Source organism: Bos indicus, chromosome 19 (assembly GCF_029378745.1).
Source record: "Bos indicus isolate NIAB-ARS_2022 breed Sahiwal x Tharparkar chromosome 19, NIAB-ARS_B.indTharparkar_mat_pri_1.0, whole genome shotgun sequence".
Classification (NCBI taxonomy): Eukaryota; Metazoa; Chordata; class Mammalia; order Artiodactyla; family Bovidae; genus Bos; species Bos indicus.
The window spans coordinates 38,601,819-38,614,875 of record NC_091778.1 but is presented as its reverse complement, the minus strand read 5'-3'; the positions used below and the strand labels follow the sequence as shown (position 1 = coordinate 38,614,875).

The 13,057-nt window shown below is 43.9% G+C and overlaps 1 non-coding gene across 1 annotated transcript; it reads left to right on the top strand.

The window, feature by feature from the left end:
- Positions 1 to 12,618: 12,618 nt before the first annotated feature.
- On the top strand, positions 12,619 to 12,690 carry TRNAQ-UUG (transfer RNA glutamine (anticodon UUG)). Its single transcript has one exon. It is a non-coding gene; the product is annotated as a tRNA-Gln (tRNA).
- Positions 12,691 to 13,057: the final 367 nt, after the last annotated feature.

Sequence of the window (13,057 nt, the reverse complement as noted above, 5' to 3'; positions counted from 1 at the left end):
ATCTATATGAAAAGGTAGATATTCACTACACTTCTGGTGATAATCATTTCATGATATATGGGAGTCCAGTCATTATGCTCTACATTTTAAACTTAAACAGTTGTAGTTGATGTTTTTGTTCAGTCACTCAGTTGTGTCCGACTCCTTGCCACCCCATAAACTGCAGCACACCAGGCTTCCCAGTCCTTTACTATCTCCTGGAGTTTGCACAAATTCATGTCCATTGGGTTGGTGATGCCATCCAATCATCTCATCCTCTGTTGTCCCCTTCTCCTCCTGCCTACAATCTTTTCCAGAATCAGGTCTTTTCCAATGACTTGGCTCTTTGGAGCCAAGTATCAGGTGGCCAAAGTACTGGAGCTTCAGCTTCGGCATCAGTCCTTCAATGAATGTTCAAGGTCGATTTCCTTTAGGATTGATTGTTTTGGTCTCCTTGCAGTCCAAGGGACTCTCAAGAGTCTTCTCCAGCACTACAATTCAAAAGCATTAATTCTTCAGCACTCAGCCTTCTTTATGGTCCAACTCTCACATCCATACATGACTAGACGAAAAACCATAGCTTTGATTATGTGGATCTTTGTCAGCAAAGTAATGTCTCTGCTTTTTAATATGCCTGATTGTGTTTGTCTTAGCTTTTCTTCCAAGGAGCAAGTGTCTAATTTCATGGCTCTCTCACCGTCTGCAGTAATTTTGGAGCCCAAGAAAACAAAGTCTGTCATTGTTTCCATTGTTTCCCCTTCTGTTTGCCATGAAGTGATGGGACCAGATGCCATGATCTTAGTTTTTCACTGTTGAGTTTTAAGCCAGCTTTTTCACTCTCCTCTCACTTTCATCAAGAGGCTCTTTAGTTCCTCTTTACTTTCTGCCATAAGGGTGGTGTCATCTGCCTATCTGAGGTTATTGATATTTCTCTTGGAAACCTGGATTTCAGCTTATGCTTCATCCAGCCTGGCATTTTGCATGATGTACTCTGCATGTAAGTTAAGTAAGCAGGGTGACAATATACAGCCTTCACATAATCCTTTCCCAATTTGGAACCAGTACGTTGTTCCATGTCCGGTTCTAATTGTTGCTTCTTGTCCTGCATACAGGTTTCTCAGGAGGCAGGTAAGTTGGTCTGGTATTCCCATCTCTATAAGAATCTTCCACAGTTTGCTGTGATCCACACAAAGGCTTTAGTGTAGTCAATGAAACAGAAGTAGATACTTTGCTAGAGTTCTCTTGCTTTTTCTGTGATTCAGTGGATTTTGGTAATTTGATCTCTGGTTCCTTTGCCTTTTCTAAATCCAGCTTGTACATCTGGAAGTTCTGTGTTCACAGACTGCTGAAGCCTAGCTTGAAGGATTTTGAGCAATACCTTATTAACATGTGAACTGAGGGCAATTGTGAAGTAGTTTGAACATTCTTTGGCATTGTCCTTCTTTGAGATTGGCATGAAAACTGACCTTTTCCAATCCTGTAGCCACTGCTGAGTTTTCCAAATTTGCTGGCATGTTGAGTGCAACACTTTAACAGCATCTTTTAGGATTTGAGATAGCTCAGGTAGAATTCCATCACCTCCACTAGCTTTGATCATAGTGATGCTTCCTAAAGCCCACTTGACTTCACACTCCAAGATGTCTGGTTCTAGGTGCGTGATCATTCTATCGTGGTTATCCGGCAGCCCTGGGATTTCTTTGGAAGGAATGATGCTAAGGCTGAAACTCCAGTACTTTGGCCACCTCATGCGAAGAGTTGACTCATTGGAAAAGACCCTGATGCTGGGAGGGATTGGGGGCAGAAGGAGAAGGGGACGACAGAGGATGAGATGGCTGGATGGCATCACTGACTCGATGGACATGAGTCTGAGTGAACTCCGGGAGTTGGTGATGGACAGGGAGGTGGTGTGTTGCGATTCATGGGGTCGCAAAGAGTCAGACACGACTGAGCGACTGATCTGATCTGAAGAGATCTTAATGAACTTGTATAGTTCCTCTGTGTATTCTTGCCACCTCTTTTTATTATCTTCTGGTTCTGTTAGGTCCATATCATTTCTGTCCTTTATTGTGCCCATCTTTGCATGAAATGTTCTCTTGGTATCTCTAATTTTCTTGAAGAGATCTCTAGTCTTTCCCATTCTATTGTTTTCCTGTATTTCTTTGCGTTGTTCACTGAGGAAGGCTTTCTTATCTCTTTGCTATTCCTTGGAACTCTGCATTCAGATGGATATCTTTTTCTCCTTTGCCTTTTATTTCTCTTCTTTTCTCAGCTATGCATAAGCCCTCCTCAGACAACTGTTTTGCCTTTTTGTGTTTCTTTTTCTTGGGGATGGTTTTGATCACCACCTTCTGTATGATGTTATGAACCTCCGTCCATAGTTCTTCATGCAATCTGTCTATCAGATCTAATTCCTTGAATCTATTTGTCACTTCCACTGTATAATTGTAAGAAATTTGATTTGGGTCATACCTGAATGGCCTAGTGGTTTTCCCTGCTTTCTTCAACTTAATACAGTGGTGTTGGTCAGTTATATCTCAATAAAACTGAAGGAAAAGAACAAGCACATGTGTTTACTCAGGATGAGCATCTCTGTCACTCAGGATCTAGTGCTCAGCACCAGGACAGCATAACCTGTTTCCCTAAATATCTCCTCTGAGACTAGACACTGTCCAGGCCCCAGAGAGATGCTTCTCTATTCCTCTTGCCCTGTGTTCTCAAAACAAAAGACAGTTGCATCCAAATGCACTGAAAGTCTGTGGACAGTGCTTTGAAATGTAGGTATGATTTGAGCAGCAAAGTGCTTAGGTAAAAGAAAAAGACACATTTTTAAATTTGTCAAATTCTTCCTCTCAAAATAAATAACAATAAAGTCTCGCTCACTACCTAGTGTGTATTTTCTTGCCTTTCAATGCATGGTTACAAAAGTACTAGAAAATTAGTGTGCTGTTCACAATTGCATGTGTGGCTTAAGAACATTTAAAAATAGTAAGCAATTTTTATTAATCTTTTATTTTTATACATGTGGTTCTAGCTGTATCATACCTAAGTTTTCAAAACTTAAATCTAACTATAAAAACCACAGCTTTACAATATTTAGGATTTTGCCTTTTAAAGATAAATTTGTCAAGGTAAGAGGATAGTGAAAGTCACTCAGTCACGTCTGACTCTTTGCAACCCCATGGACTATACAGTCCATGAAATTCTCCAGGCCAGAATACTGGAGTTATGCTTTTCCCTTCTCCATGAGATCTTCCCAACCCAGGGATCAAACCCAGGTCTCCCACAATGCAGGCAGATTCTTTACCAGCTGAGCCACAAGGGAAGACAAGAATACTGGAGTGGGTATCCTATCCCTTCTCCAGCAGATCTTCTTGACCCAGGAATTGAGCCAGGGTCTCCTGCATTGCAGGCAGATTCTTTACCAACTGAGCTATCTGGGAAACATTTACTTTAACAGTTTGCTAGCTTCAGTTATTACAGCTTTTATATGTATAAAAATAATTAAAATATACATTAAATATTTAAATATTGAGACATATTTAATTTGTCCCAGGCCTGATTCCCCACCCCCACCCAAAAAAAGTCTGTCTTCCTCATGAATTGCTTGCAGCATGGCATGTGGGGTCTTAGTTCCCTGATCAGGGATCAAAACTTTGTCCCCTGTAGTGGAAGCATGGAGTCTTAACCAATGGACCACCAGGTAGGTCTCTTGCATTCTTGATACAGGGAGATGGAGGTCATGGCAACTGTAGCATCTTTCAACATCCTCCAGCAGGGACTGTTGTGATGTGTGGCAGTTACCATCAGTAGGTTCCAGGAAAATCTTCCCTGCTCCCAAGATCTGGAACTGTCTACTCCAGCCAAGACTCCAAGAGGAGTTCTTCAAATGGAGGATGTTTGCTTAAACCATGAGCCGGTTCTCCAAGAAAATTTCTCTAGGAATAGATCAAATTCCCAGAGAGTGTGTGACTCCACATCACGGTCTTACTATATTGGACCAAGAGGAGCTGAACCACTACCCAAGCCAATTGTCTCTCTTGGAATGTGAATTGGATCTGAAACCATCAAGTGGGTGGCTGGACAGCGGAGTGCTCCCATATGCTATTCGGACTGGGGAGCAGAAAAGACTAGTCTGCAATGAGAAAAGGAATTCAACATAAGCACAAAGAGAAGCTGAAATGAGAGACTTCTGGCAGCCTTCTGGTTCTTTCCTGAGGTCTGGCTATGGTCCTGCCCTGGGGTTTTGTGAAACACTATATCCTTATAATTCTCCTTTTTTTCTTAATTTGAGTTGATTCCTGTGACTTACAAGCAAAGTGTTCTAAATAATACAAGTATTCTGTGTATGTGTGTTTTCAAAACAGGCATAAATAAAATGTTTTCTCTTTTGGGAAGTTTGGAAGCAAAAATCAGGTCATAGAGAATAACCCCTGTGTGGGCCTCCCTCCAGTCTTAAATTTCAGACACAATTTGATCCAAGAGCAGCCTGGATCAAACCAATAACAAAGGTATCCTTTCAGGACAGTGAAGGGCCTCTGCTACTTCCTGCTAAACTACAAATTCCTGGACTGATGGAGATGCTCACGTGCTAAGTTGTTTCAGTCGTATCTGATGCTTTGCGACCCTGTGGACTGTAGCTCCTCTATCCATGGGATTCTCCAGTCAAGAATACTAGAGTGGGTTGCCATGTCCTCCTCCAGGGGATCTTCCTGACCCAGGGACTGAACCTGTGTCTCTTAGGTCTCATTCAGTGGCAGGTGGGTTCTTTACCACTAGCGCCACCTGCCAAGCCCAGGGACAAATTGGTGCAAATAATTGTGTGGGCCTCCAGGGGGAGCTCTGGAGTCGCAAAGAGTCGGACACGACTGAGCGACTTCACTTTCACTTTCTAGGGGCAGCGCAGGTCCAGTCCGTTTCCCCTCTGCTTAGTCCCACTCCCCAGCTCTGGAAAGGAAAATTTCTGTTGAGTTTCAGAAAGGAATCCTGTTGGCTACTGGGTTAGTGGCCTTTTTCTTGCATATATGAGGTCTGTCCATTTCATGTGACTGAAGTAGAAATGGGACTGGGGTTTGCCTCCTTTTGGATACTCTCCCTGACTCAGGAAGGTATCTCCCCAACTGTTTTTTTGATTATCGACTGACCAACAATATATACAAGCCACTATAAAGGGTATCTATGAGAATGCATTTGTCTGCATGTACCAGAAACTTGACCCAAACTGTCTTAAACTGTCTCATATATAGTTTGAAGCCCAGAGGTGGAGCAGACCACAGGTTTCCTGTCACTGACAGGAATAGGTGTTAGGGATTCCAAGCCCTGGCAGTGGAGGGGGCGCCTTGCTTAGCCCATCTAGCACCACCCAGGACAATCTAGGTTCTTCTAAGAGGAGCCACCTTGGCCATTACCTTCCTGTTCCCCATCTGAGTGGGCATTGGGCAGGGTGACCTTTCTGGGGCCTCCACAGCCATAACTGCCTACTTCCTGCTAGTGCTCTTCACAAGCCCAGGATTGGCCGCAGGAGCTAAAACACACTAGCTGTTATCAGTCAGATGTTTAAGGAAACTTGATTGCCAGTGAGATTTCATTGGCAATTCTTTCTTTTATTTCAGTCCAGACATCTTGTCTAGACATAGTCTTGGAGACTAGGAAATCCATTCTGGTAACCACAGGTCTCCACACGTGGCCTTTGCCATGATGTTGTCATCTAAGGTACAGAGAGACCGTCTATAATCTCTTTGCCCCCAGGTTTTTCTTCTTCGTGGGTAGAAAATGTTTAAAGCATTGCAGTGTAATAGGCTAGGCTTTTGCTCCAGTTGGTCTCCTGCTAAGTCTTCTGTCTCTGCTGGTGCTTTCTCTTGGGTGGGAGATTTCAGCTTTTCTAGTCCTGAAGGCTCCACATTATAGGACATCCAGTAAACTTGGATTGCAAGCCACTCTTAGCAAAGCCATAGGACACCTGCTTTAAAACAGGCTGCATCAGCCTAAAACTCCTCTGTCTCATAGGACCATCATGAAGACGGCATGAAACACATGCCAACATCCTGGTTTTTTCCTACCATTTGCCATTATTGATATCCTACAGTCTTGCTAGGCCCATAGTCTGTGTTCCAGACCCCAGCAACAATTTCAGGATCAGCTTCCAAGGAAGTCGCTGCTGTCTACCCCAGTTTTTCTGCTCAAACCTACACCTAATGACCTTCACAGTGTTCTTGTCTATATACAGCTCTTTTTCTTAATCCTTTGCCTGGATGCTTCAGCCACCTTTCTGTCCTTCAGCCTCCCTGTTCCAGCTTCAGACAAGTCTACTATATAAAACCTATATCCCTCAAACCTCTTTAAGTTTTACCAAGATATCAAAGTTTTCATTATGTAATTGAGTAGAGTGTATAACTGCACAAGCCCCTCTATCACATGTGCTTGGAAATATCCCTGATCTCTGCATGCAAGAACACAGGTACTAATAAAAAGAATCATTTCGACTTGATTGAAATTAAAACCTTCTGCTAAACAAAAGACACTATTTTTCCTTGGTTGTGTGGCTTGTGGGATACTTAGTTCCTCGACCAGGGATCAAACCCAGGCATTCATCAGTGAAAAGGTGGAGTCTTAACCACCGGACCACCAGGGAATTCCCAAAAAGACACTATTAAGAATGTAGAAAGACAAGCCATAGACTGGAAGAAAATATCTTCAGTATAAATATTTGACAAAGGATCCAGATACATTAGGTTCAAACTGGTAACAACCCAACTGTCCATCAACTGAAAAATGAATGAACAAACTGTGGTCCATTCATAGAATGGACTACTCAGCAATGAAAAACATACTGCTAGTAAATAAAATGACATGCATGAATCTTGAAAAAATCTTTAGCAAAAGTGAAGCGAAGTGGCAGCTGCACAGTCATGTCTGACTCTGTGACCCCATGGACTATAGCCTGCCAGGTTCCCCTGTCCATGGGATTCTCCAGGCAAGAATACTGGAGTGGGTTGCCATTTCCTTCTCCAGGGTCTTCCCAACCCAGGGATTGAACCCTGGTCTCCTGCGTTGCAGGCAGATTCTTTACTATCTGAGCCACCAGGGAAGCCAGGCACAAAAGATACTCAAAACAGTGTATGTATACTATAATAATAGGCAAAACTAATTTCTGGTAATAGAAACCACAGTAGTGATTTCAGTAAAGACTGGAAAAAAGGATCAGAGAACTTTCTGGAGTGATGGAAATGCCCTATATCTTGATCCAGTCGGTGATCATATAAATGTATACATTTGTAAAAAAATAATTGATTTCTTCAGTTAAGGTATGTGCATTTTTCTTAACATAAATAATATCTCAATACAATGATTTTTAAAAAGTGAGATGGAGGACTTCCCTGGTGGCTCAGTGGTGAAGAATCCACCTTCCAAAGCAGGACACATGTATTTGATCCCTGATCTGGGAAGATCCCACAAGCCACAGAGTGACTAAGCCCACATACCACAACTATTGCGCTTGTACTCTGGAGCCAGGGAACCACAACTACGGAAGCCCGCGTGCCCTAGAGCAACAAATGCCACCACAAAAAGAAGTCCGCACACCACACCCAGAGAGTATCCCCCACTTGCTGCAACTAGAGAAAGCCAACATGCATCAGTGAAGACCCAGGGCAGCCAAAAAAATGATGTAGCTCAGATTTCCTCATCAGAGCCTGGGGAATGCCAGGCTCAGAGCAGGAGGCTGGACAGCAGGGGTTGGGATGTGGCCAGTGGAGGCTCAGGGCAGGTCACCCTGCACAAGTTGACACTGGTGGCTTCTCTAGCATAATCAGGGTTCACAAGGCAAGATAGTGACTTGTGGCAGATCTCACTTATCCTGGGCGGCCAGGAAAAAGAGAAAGGCTCATTCTATCCCAGTTAACTGTGAGCATCCTAACATGGTTACGGGAAACGGACTGAACGTAGCCTTGAGAGTGAATATGAATACTTTCCACCTTGACTACTCAAAGCATTATCGTCCCTACTCCATGGTCTGTTCGTTTACAGGCTCATAAGAAATGGGAGAATATCTTTAAAGTTCCTAATCCTGGACTTCACCCCTGTTTTCTTAAACCCTGGCCTCATTGTACTTTCTGGGGTACAGTCTGCCCTCAGTCACAGGTGCCACAGCTGAAGCTACGCTAACCCCACCTCTGGCAGACCCCTGAACTCCCCTAGCTCAGGAGCCACCTTGTGGAGGCTTGAAAGTCTATCCTCAAAGATGTCATGAGATGCCATCTTTAGGATGTCACACACCGTGGGTTAAAAGAAACTAGTTATACTGGGGCAGGGAGATTATATGTTGTCTCTGTTATCATATATATATATATATTATATATATTTTAAAGTGTATAATATATATATTAAAAATATATATAAAAATATATATATAGTGTGTTTGTATGTATGATGCTAAAGGGTCTCTGAACACAAAACTAGATTGTTGTTTCTTCCTCCTAAGTTCCCCTGTGCCCTCTAATGGGGTTCAGGGAACATGTCTGTTAAGGCATTAGCCATGCTCAAAGATAAGCCAAGTCCCAAGGAATTCATAGCCCGACCAAGGAGGATAGGGAGGGAAGATGGGAGAGACTGAGCCACAGAACACAATTTCTTATAATTCCAATGAGTCATGAGAAAAGTTGTAAGCGAGATGATTCTTTCACATCCCTTGGGAAATGAGAAAGTAGGGCTGTTAAGGTTTTGTTCAAGCTGAGAAAGAAAGTGGGGGGAATTGCAAAGGAAGAACTAGGGAGTAGAGTAGGGAGAAGTGGGAATAGGAAGGCAGTCAATCCTCCTCCTTCACACTGGAGAGAGGAACTACACGTATACTTTCAAAGGATATAATCATCACCCTTTAATAGTTTCTGCAGTAGCTTTTGAAAAATTAATTGCAATGCACTTTAGCCTGTACTGAACCCTTGCAAGAAAAAACTAGAATGGGAAGGCTGAGGTCCAGAGCTGCCCAAGTCATTTGATGTTAAGTCAAGTTGATATTACGTCACTCCAGCCTCGAGAAAGGGATAACCCTTATCTCACCATAGAAACTCAAGGGAAATTTGGTTATTTCTTCAAAAAGGAAAATCGTTAATGTTTCTTCTAACAATATACAAGAAAAAGAAAAGAAAAGGCCTTCATAAATTTATTCCCAAGAGATAACTGTCATCAACAGACCTTTTTGGATTTGGACTAAGCAGGTTCTTCACTATATGTAACAGAAAAGGACTCTAGGTACCTTACATAGAAAAGTGGCTTATTAGGAGGATCTTACATAGTTCATAACAACAGAGGGAAAGCAAACTCAGAAAGATGGGCAAGAATGAAGGGAATCTAGGCAGCCAGGAACCTGCCAAGGTCAGGATCCTGGACAACCTACTAGGGGTGCCGCATCTGCTGCCGGTGGACATGGCATGGCTGCCATCACTGCCTCTGAGACTCGGCGTCACAGCCACCACCAGCAGCCAGCTAAGTTCTAAAATGTTCCTGCTTCTGGATTCTAAGTCCAATTGGCTAGGGTATGTTAGGTAGATAGAATAGGGAAAAGGAGTCCAAAATGGCGGTGGCTAAAAGACAAGGAAGGGAAAAGCCCGCGAAAATAGAACAAAAGAAGGTCTGAGGACCGGAGTGAGGACCTCAGGTAAAACAAACAACACTCCTGGCTGGCCCATTTTACATAGGACAGACCGAGGGAGAGATAAACATATAAAAAGAGGAGCAAAAATAAACAAATGGGACCTAATTAAACTTAAAAGCTTCTGCACAACAAAGGAAACTATAAGCAAGGTGAAAAGACAGCCTTCAGAATGGGAGAAAATAATAGCAAATGAAGCAACTGACAAACAACCAATCTCAAAAATATATAAGCAACTCCTACAGCTCAATTCCAGAAAAATAAATGACCCAATCAAAAAATGGGCCAAAGAACTAAATAGACATTTCTCCAAAGGAGACATACAGATGGCTAACAAACACATGAAAAGATGCTCAACATCACTCATTATCAGAGAAATGCAAATCAAAACCACTATGAGGTACCATTTCATGCCAGTCAGAATGGCTGCGATCCAAAAGTCTACAAGCAATAAATGCTGGAGAGGATGTGGAGAAAAGGGAACCCTCTTACACTGTTGGTGGGAATGCAAACTAGTACAGCCACTATGGAGAACAGTGTGGAGATTCCTTAAAAAACTGGAAATAGAACTGCCTTATGACCCAGCAATCCCACTGCTGGGCATACACACTGAGGAAACCAGAATTGAAAGAGACACGTGTACCCCAATGTTCACTGCAGTACTGTTTACAATAGACAGGACATGGAAGTAACCTAGATACCCATCAGCAGATGAATGGATAAGAAAGCTGTGCCACTTATACACAATGGAATATTACTCAGCAATTAAAAAGAATACATTTGAATCAGTTCTAATGAGGTGGATGAAACTGGAGTCTATTATACAGAGTGAAGTAAGCCAGAAAGAAAAACACCAATACAGTATACTAACGCATATATATGGAATTTAGAAAGATGGTAACAATAACCCTGTATACGAGACAGCAAAAGAGACACTGATGTATAGAACAGTCTTTTGGACTCTGTGGGAGAGGGAAAGGGTGGGATGATTTGGGAGAATGGCATTGAAACATGTATAATATCATATATGAAAGGAGTCGCCAGTCCAGGTTCGATGCATGATACTGGATGCTTGGGGCTGGTGCAGGGATGACCCAGAGGGATGGTACGGGGAGGGAGGAGGGAGGAGGGTTCAGGATGGGGAACACGTGTATACCTGTGGTGGATTCATGTTGATATATGGCAAAACCAATACAATATTGTAAAGTTAAAAAATAAAATAAGGAAAAAAAAATCTGAGAGAACGGATATGGAGCCACCACGAGAGCAGGGCTGTAACTTAGTCGCCATGGGGTTCAGCACAATACTCACAGAACTCTGTAAAAGTCCATTAACAAATGCACAGATGGGTGGGCAGGTGGGGGGGATAGTCAGTTACTTGCCATTAACTAGTCTTCTGGACCTAACAAATTCAATTCTTAAGATGAACTTTGAAAATAGCTTCATAATAAAGTTATATAGTCTATATGCATAAAAAAAAAAAAAAGAGCCAAAGCTAGCTAGCTCGCGCGCGCTCTCTCTCTTTCCCACCCCGAATACTGGGGCGCTCTTCTCCTCGTGTCTTTGGATTGACGTGCCCTCACGCCTCGAAGATGGATTTTCCTGCTATCTTCTAAATAAAATAGAGCTGTAACACTGAGCTGTAACACTGATTTGTCTAAGAGCTATAACAAGGTCCATTTGAGACCTGAGAGCTATAACACGGTCTATCCAAGACCTGAGAGCGGTGACACGTTAATGTCTGTCACTCCAAATCTTCGCTGTGACAAGACAAAGAACCGAGGAACACACACTCGCGGGACAGGTAAGGACACACACTTTCACTCTGGCAGCCAGGAGCCTGGAGAGTGAGAATGTCACACAGCTCTGCTGTCACCCAGTCCCATACAGTGTTGAATCCCTCAAGAAATCATATGGCCCAGGGCAAATATTCATTGTATCTGTATGCATTCAGCTTTTCTGTTTGTGTGTAAGAGAGATTTTATTATACACACTAATTGGTAAGTAGATTTTTGTTTTGTTTTGTTTAGGACAGTGTATCTTTTCATGCCAATACAATAATTTCCCCCTAAATTCTTGCACAGTATGTATTGTATAGATATTGTCAATATTTATTTAAATCAATTTTCACACGATGGACATTTATTTTTATTCTTTACTATTATAAACCACACAGCTGAGAAAAGTCTTGACCAACTGGCACTCATCCTAGTAGTCTCTAAGGATAAAGTTCCAAAAGTGAAACTGCTGAGCAAATGGCCTATAAAATTATCTGTCGCCAGATCGACCTTAAGAGACATTATCCATTTACACCTTAACTAAAACTTATGAGAAAGTCCAAAATCGACTGTCTTTCACTGATCTGCTTCTAATTTTGTTAGACGGAACCATCCACCAAGTAGCAGGAGAGGGAAATGGAAGTGAGACTTTCTGTGCTAATTTCTTGGCGCTCTAGCCACGTGGAACGCCAAGGAATCAGGTGGGGCGCACTTCCTGGCAGCGATTCGCGCTCGGGACACCAGGGCCTTGAACCGCATTCGCCCCACGTGCCAGTAGGCTTCCCTCCGGGCTCCGCCAAGATAACCTATCCAGAGCACCCTTTGTGTAAATAAATAAACAATAAGAAGCCCAGGATGGGAGGGCCGAGCCTCCTGCTCGTGAGCTGGAGGTCAGAGCCGGCCCTCTCCGGTCCAGCATTGCTAAGACCGATCCCGCCAGCCTGCCGCACTCCGTGCTTCCCCAAACTCGGTGAGGACCCATGGGGGAGAGCAGAGAGACAGGCGACAAGAAATGACACCCCGGGACCGGGAATGTATGGGACGCCGGGGATGCAGAAGTCCTCGCCGCTCCGCTTTGGCCCGCTCCTGCGGCTCGGGGCCCAGAGCCCACACTTCAGCGCCGGCGGACACTGGGCATCTACTACTGCTTTCCAAAGGCAGCTTCCCGCGCCCGCTATGTGGCTTGAGAAGACTGCCGGCCGCCTAAAGCAGCCAGCAGGTCCCATGGTGTAATGGTTAGCACTCTGGACTTTGAATCCAGCGATCCGAGTTCAAATCTCGGTGGGACCTCTCCAGACCTTTTGGTTCTATAATTCCTATTTTGGAGGCCTCCGGCGGTAGTGGATATCTCGTGCTGAGGCTTCTCCCCAGTGACCTATCGGACCGCGGTTTAGGCTCCCTCGGTCTTTCTCAGGATGCTTCCATTTCAGGGTCGGCCCGAAGGTTGCCGCACGCATGCGCAAGAGCCCGGGCGGAAAAGTAAGCGTGTCTGTGGGACTCGGAGTGGGACTTTACCTCGCAGGGGCTGCCAAAGGCGCCCGGAGGGTTTCCAGCATCCTGCTTCCGGCGGGGAACAGCAGCAGGCTTCGGGTCTGGGAGACGCCCCCTGCCCGCGCAAGCTGCCTGGAATCCTTCTTCCCATTGGCTAACGTGCCCA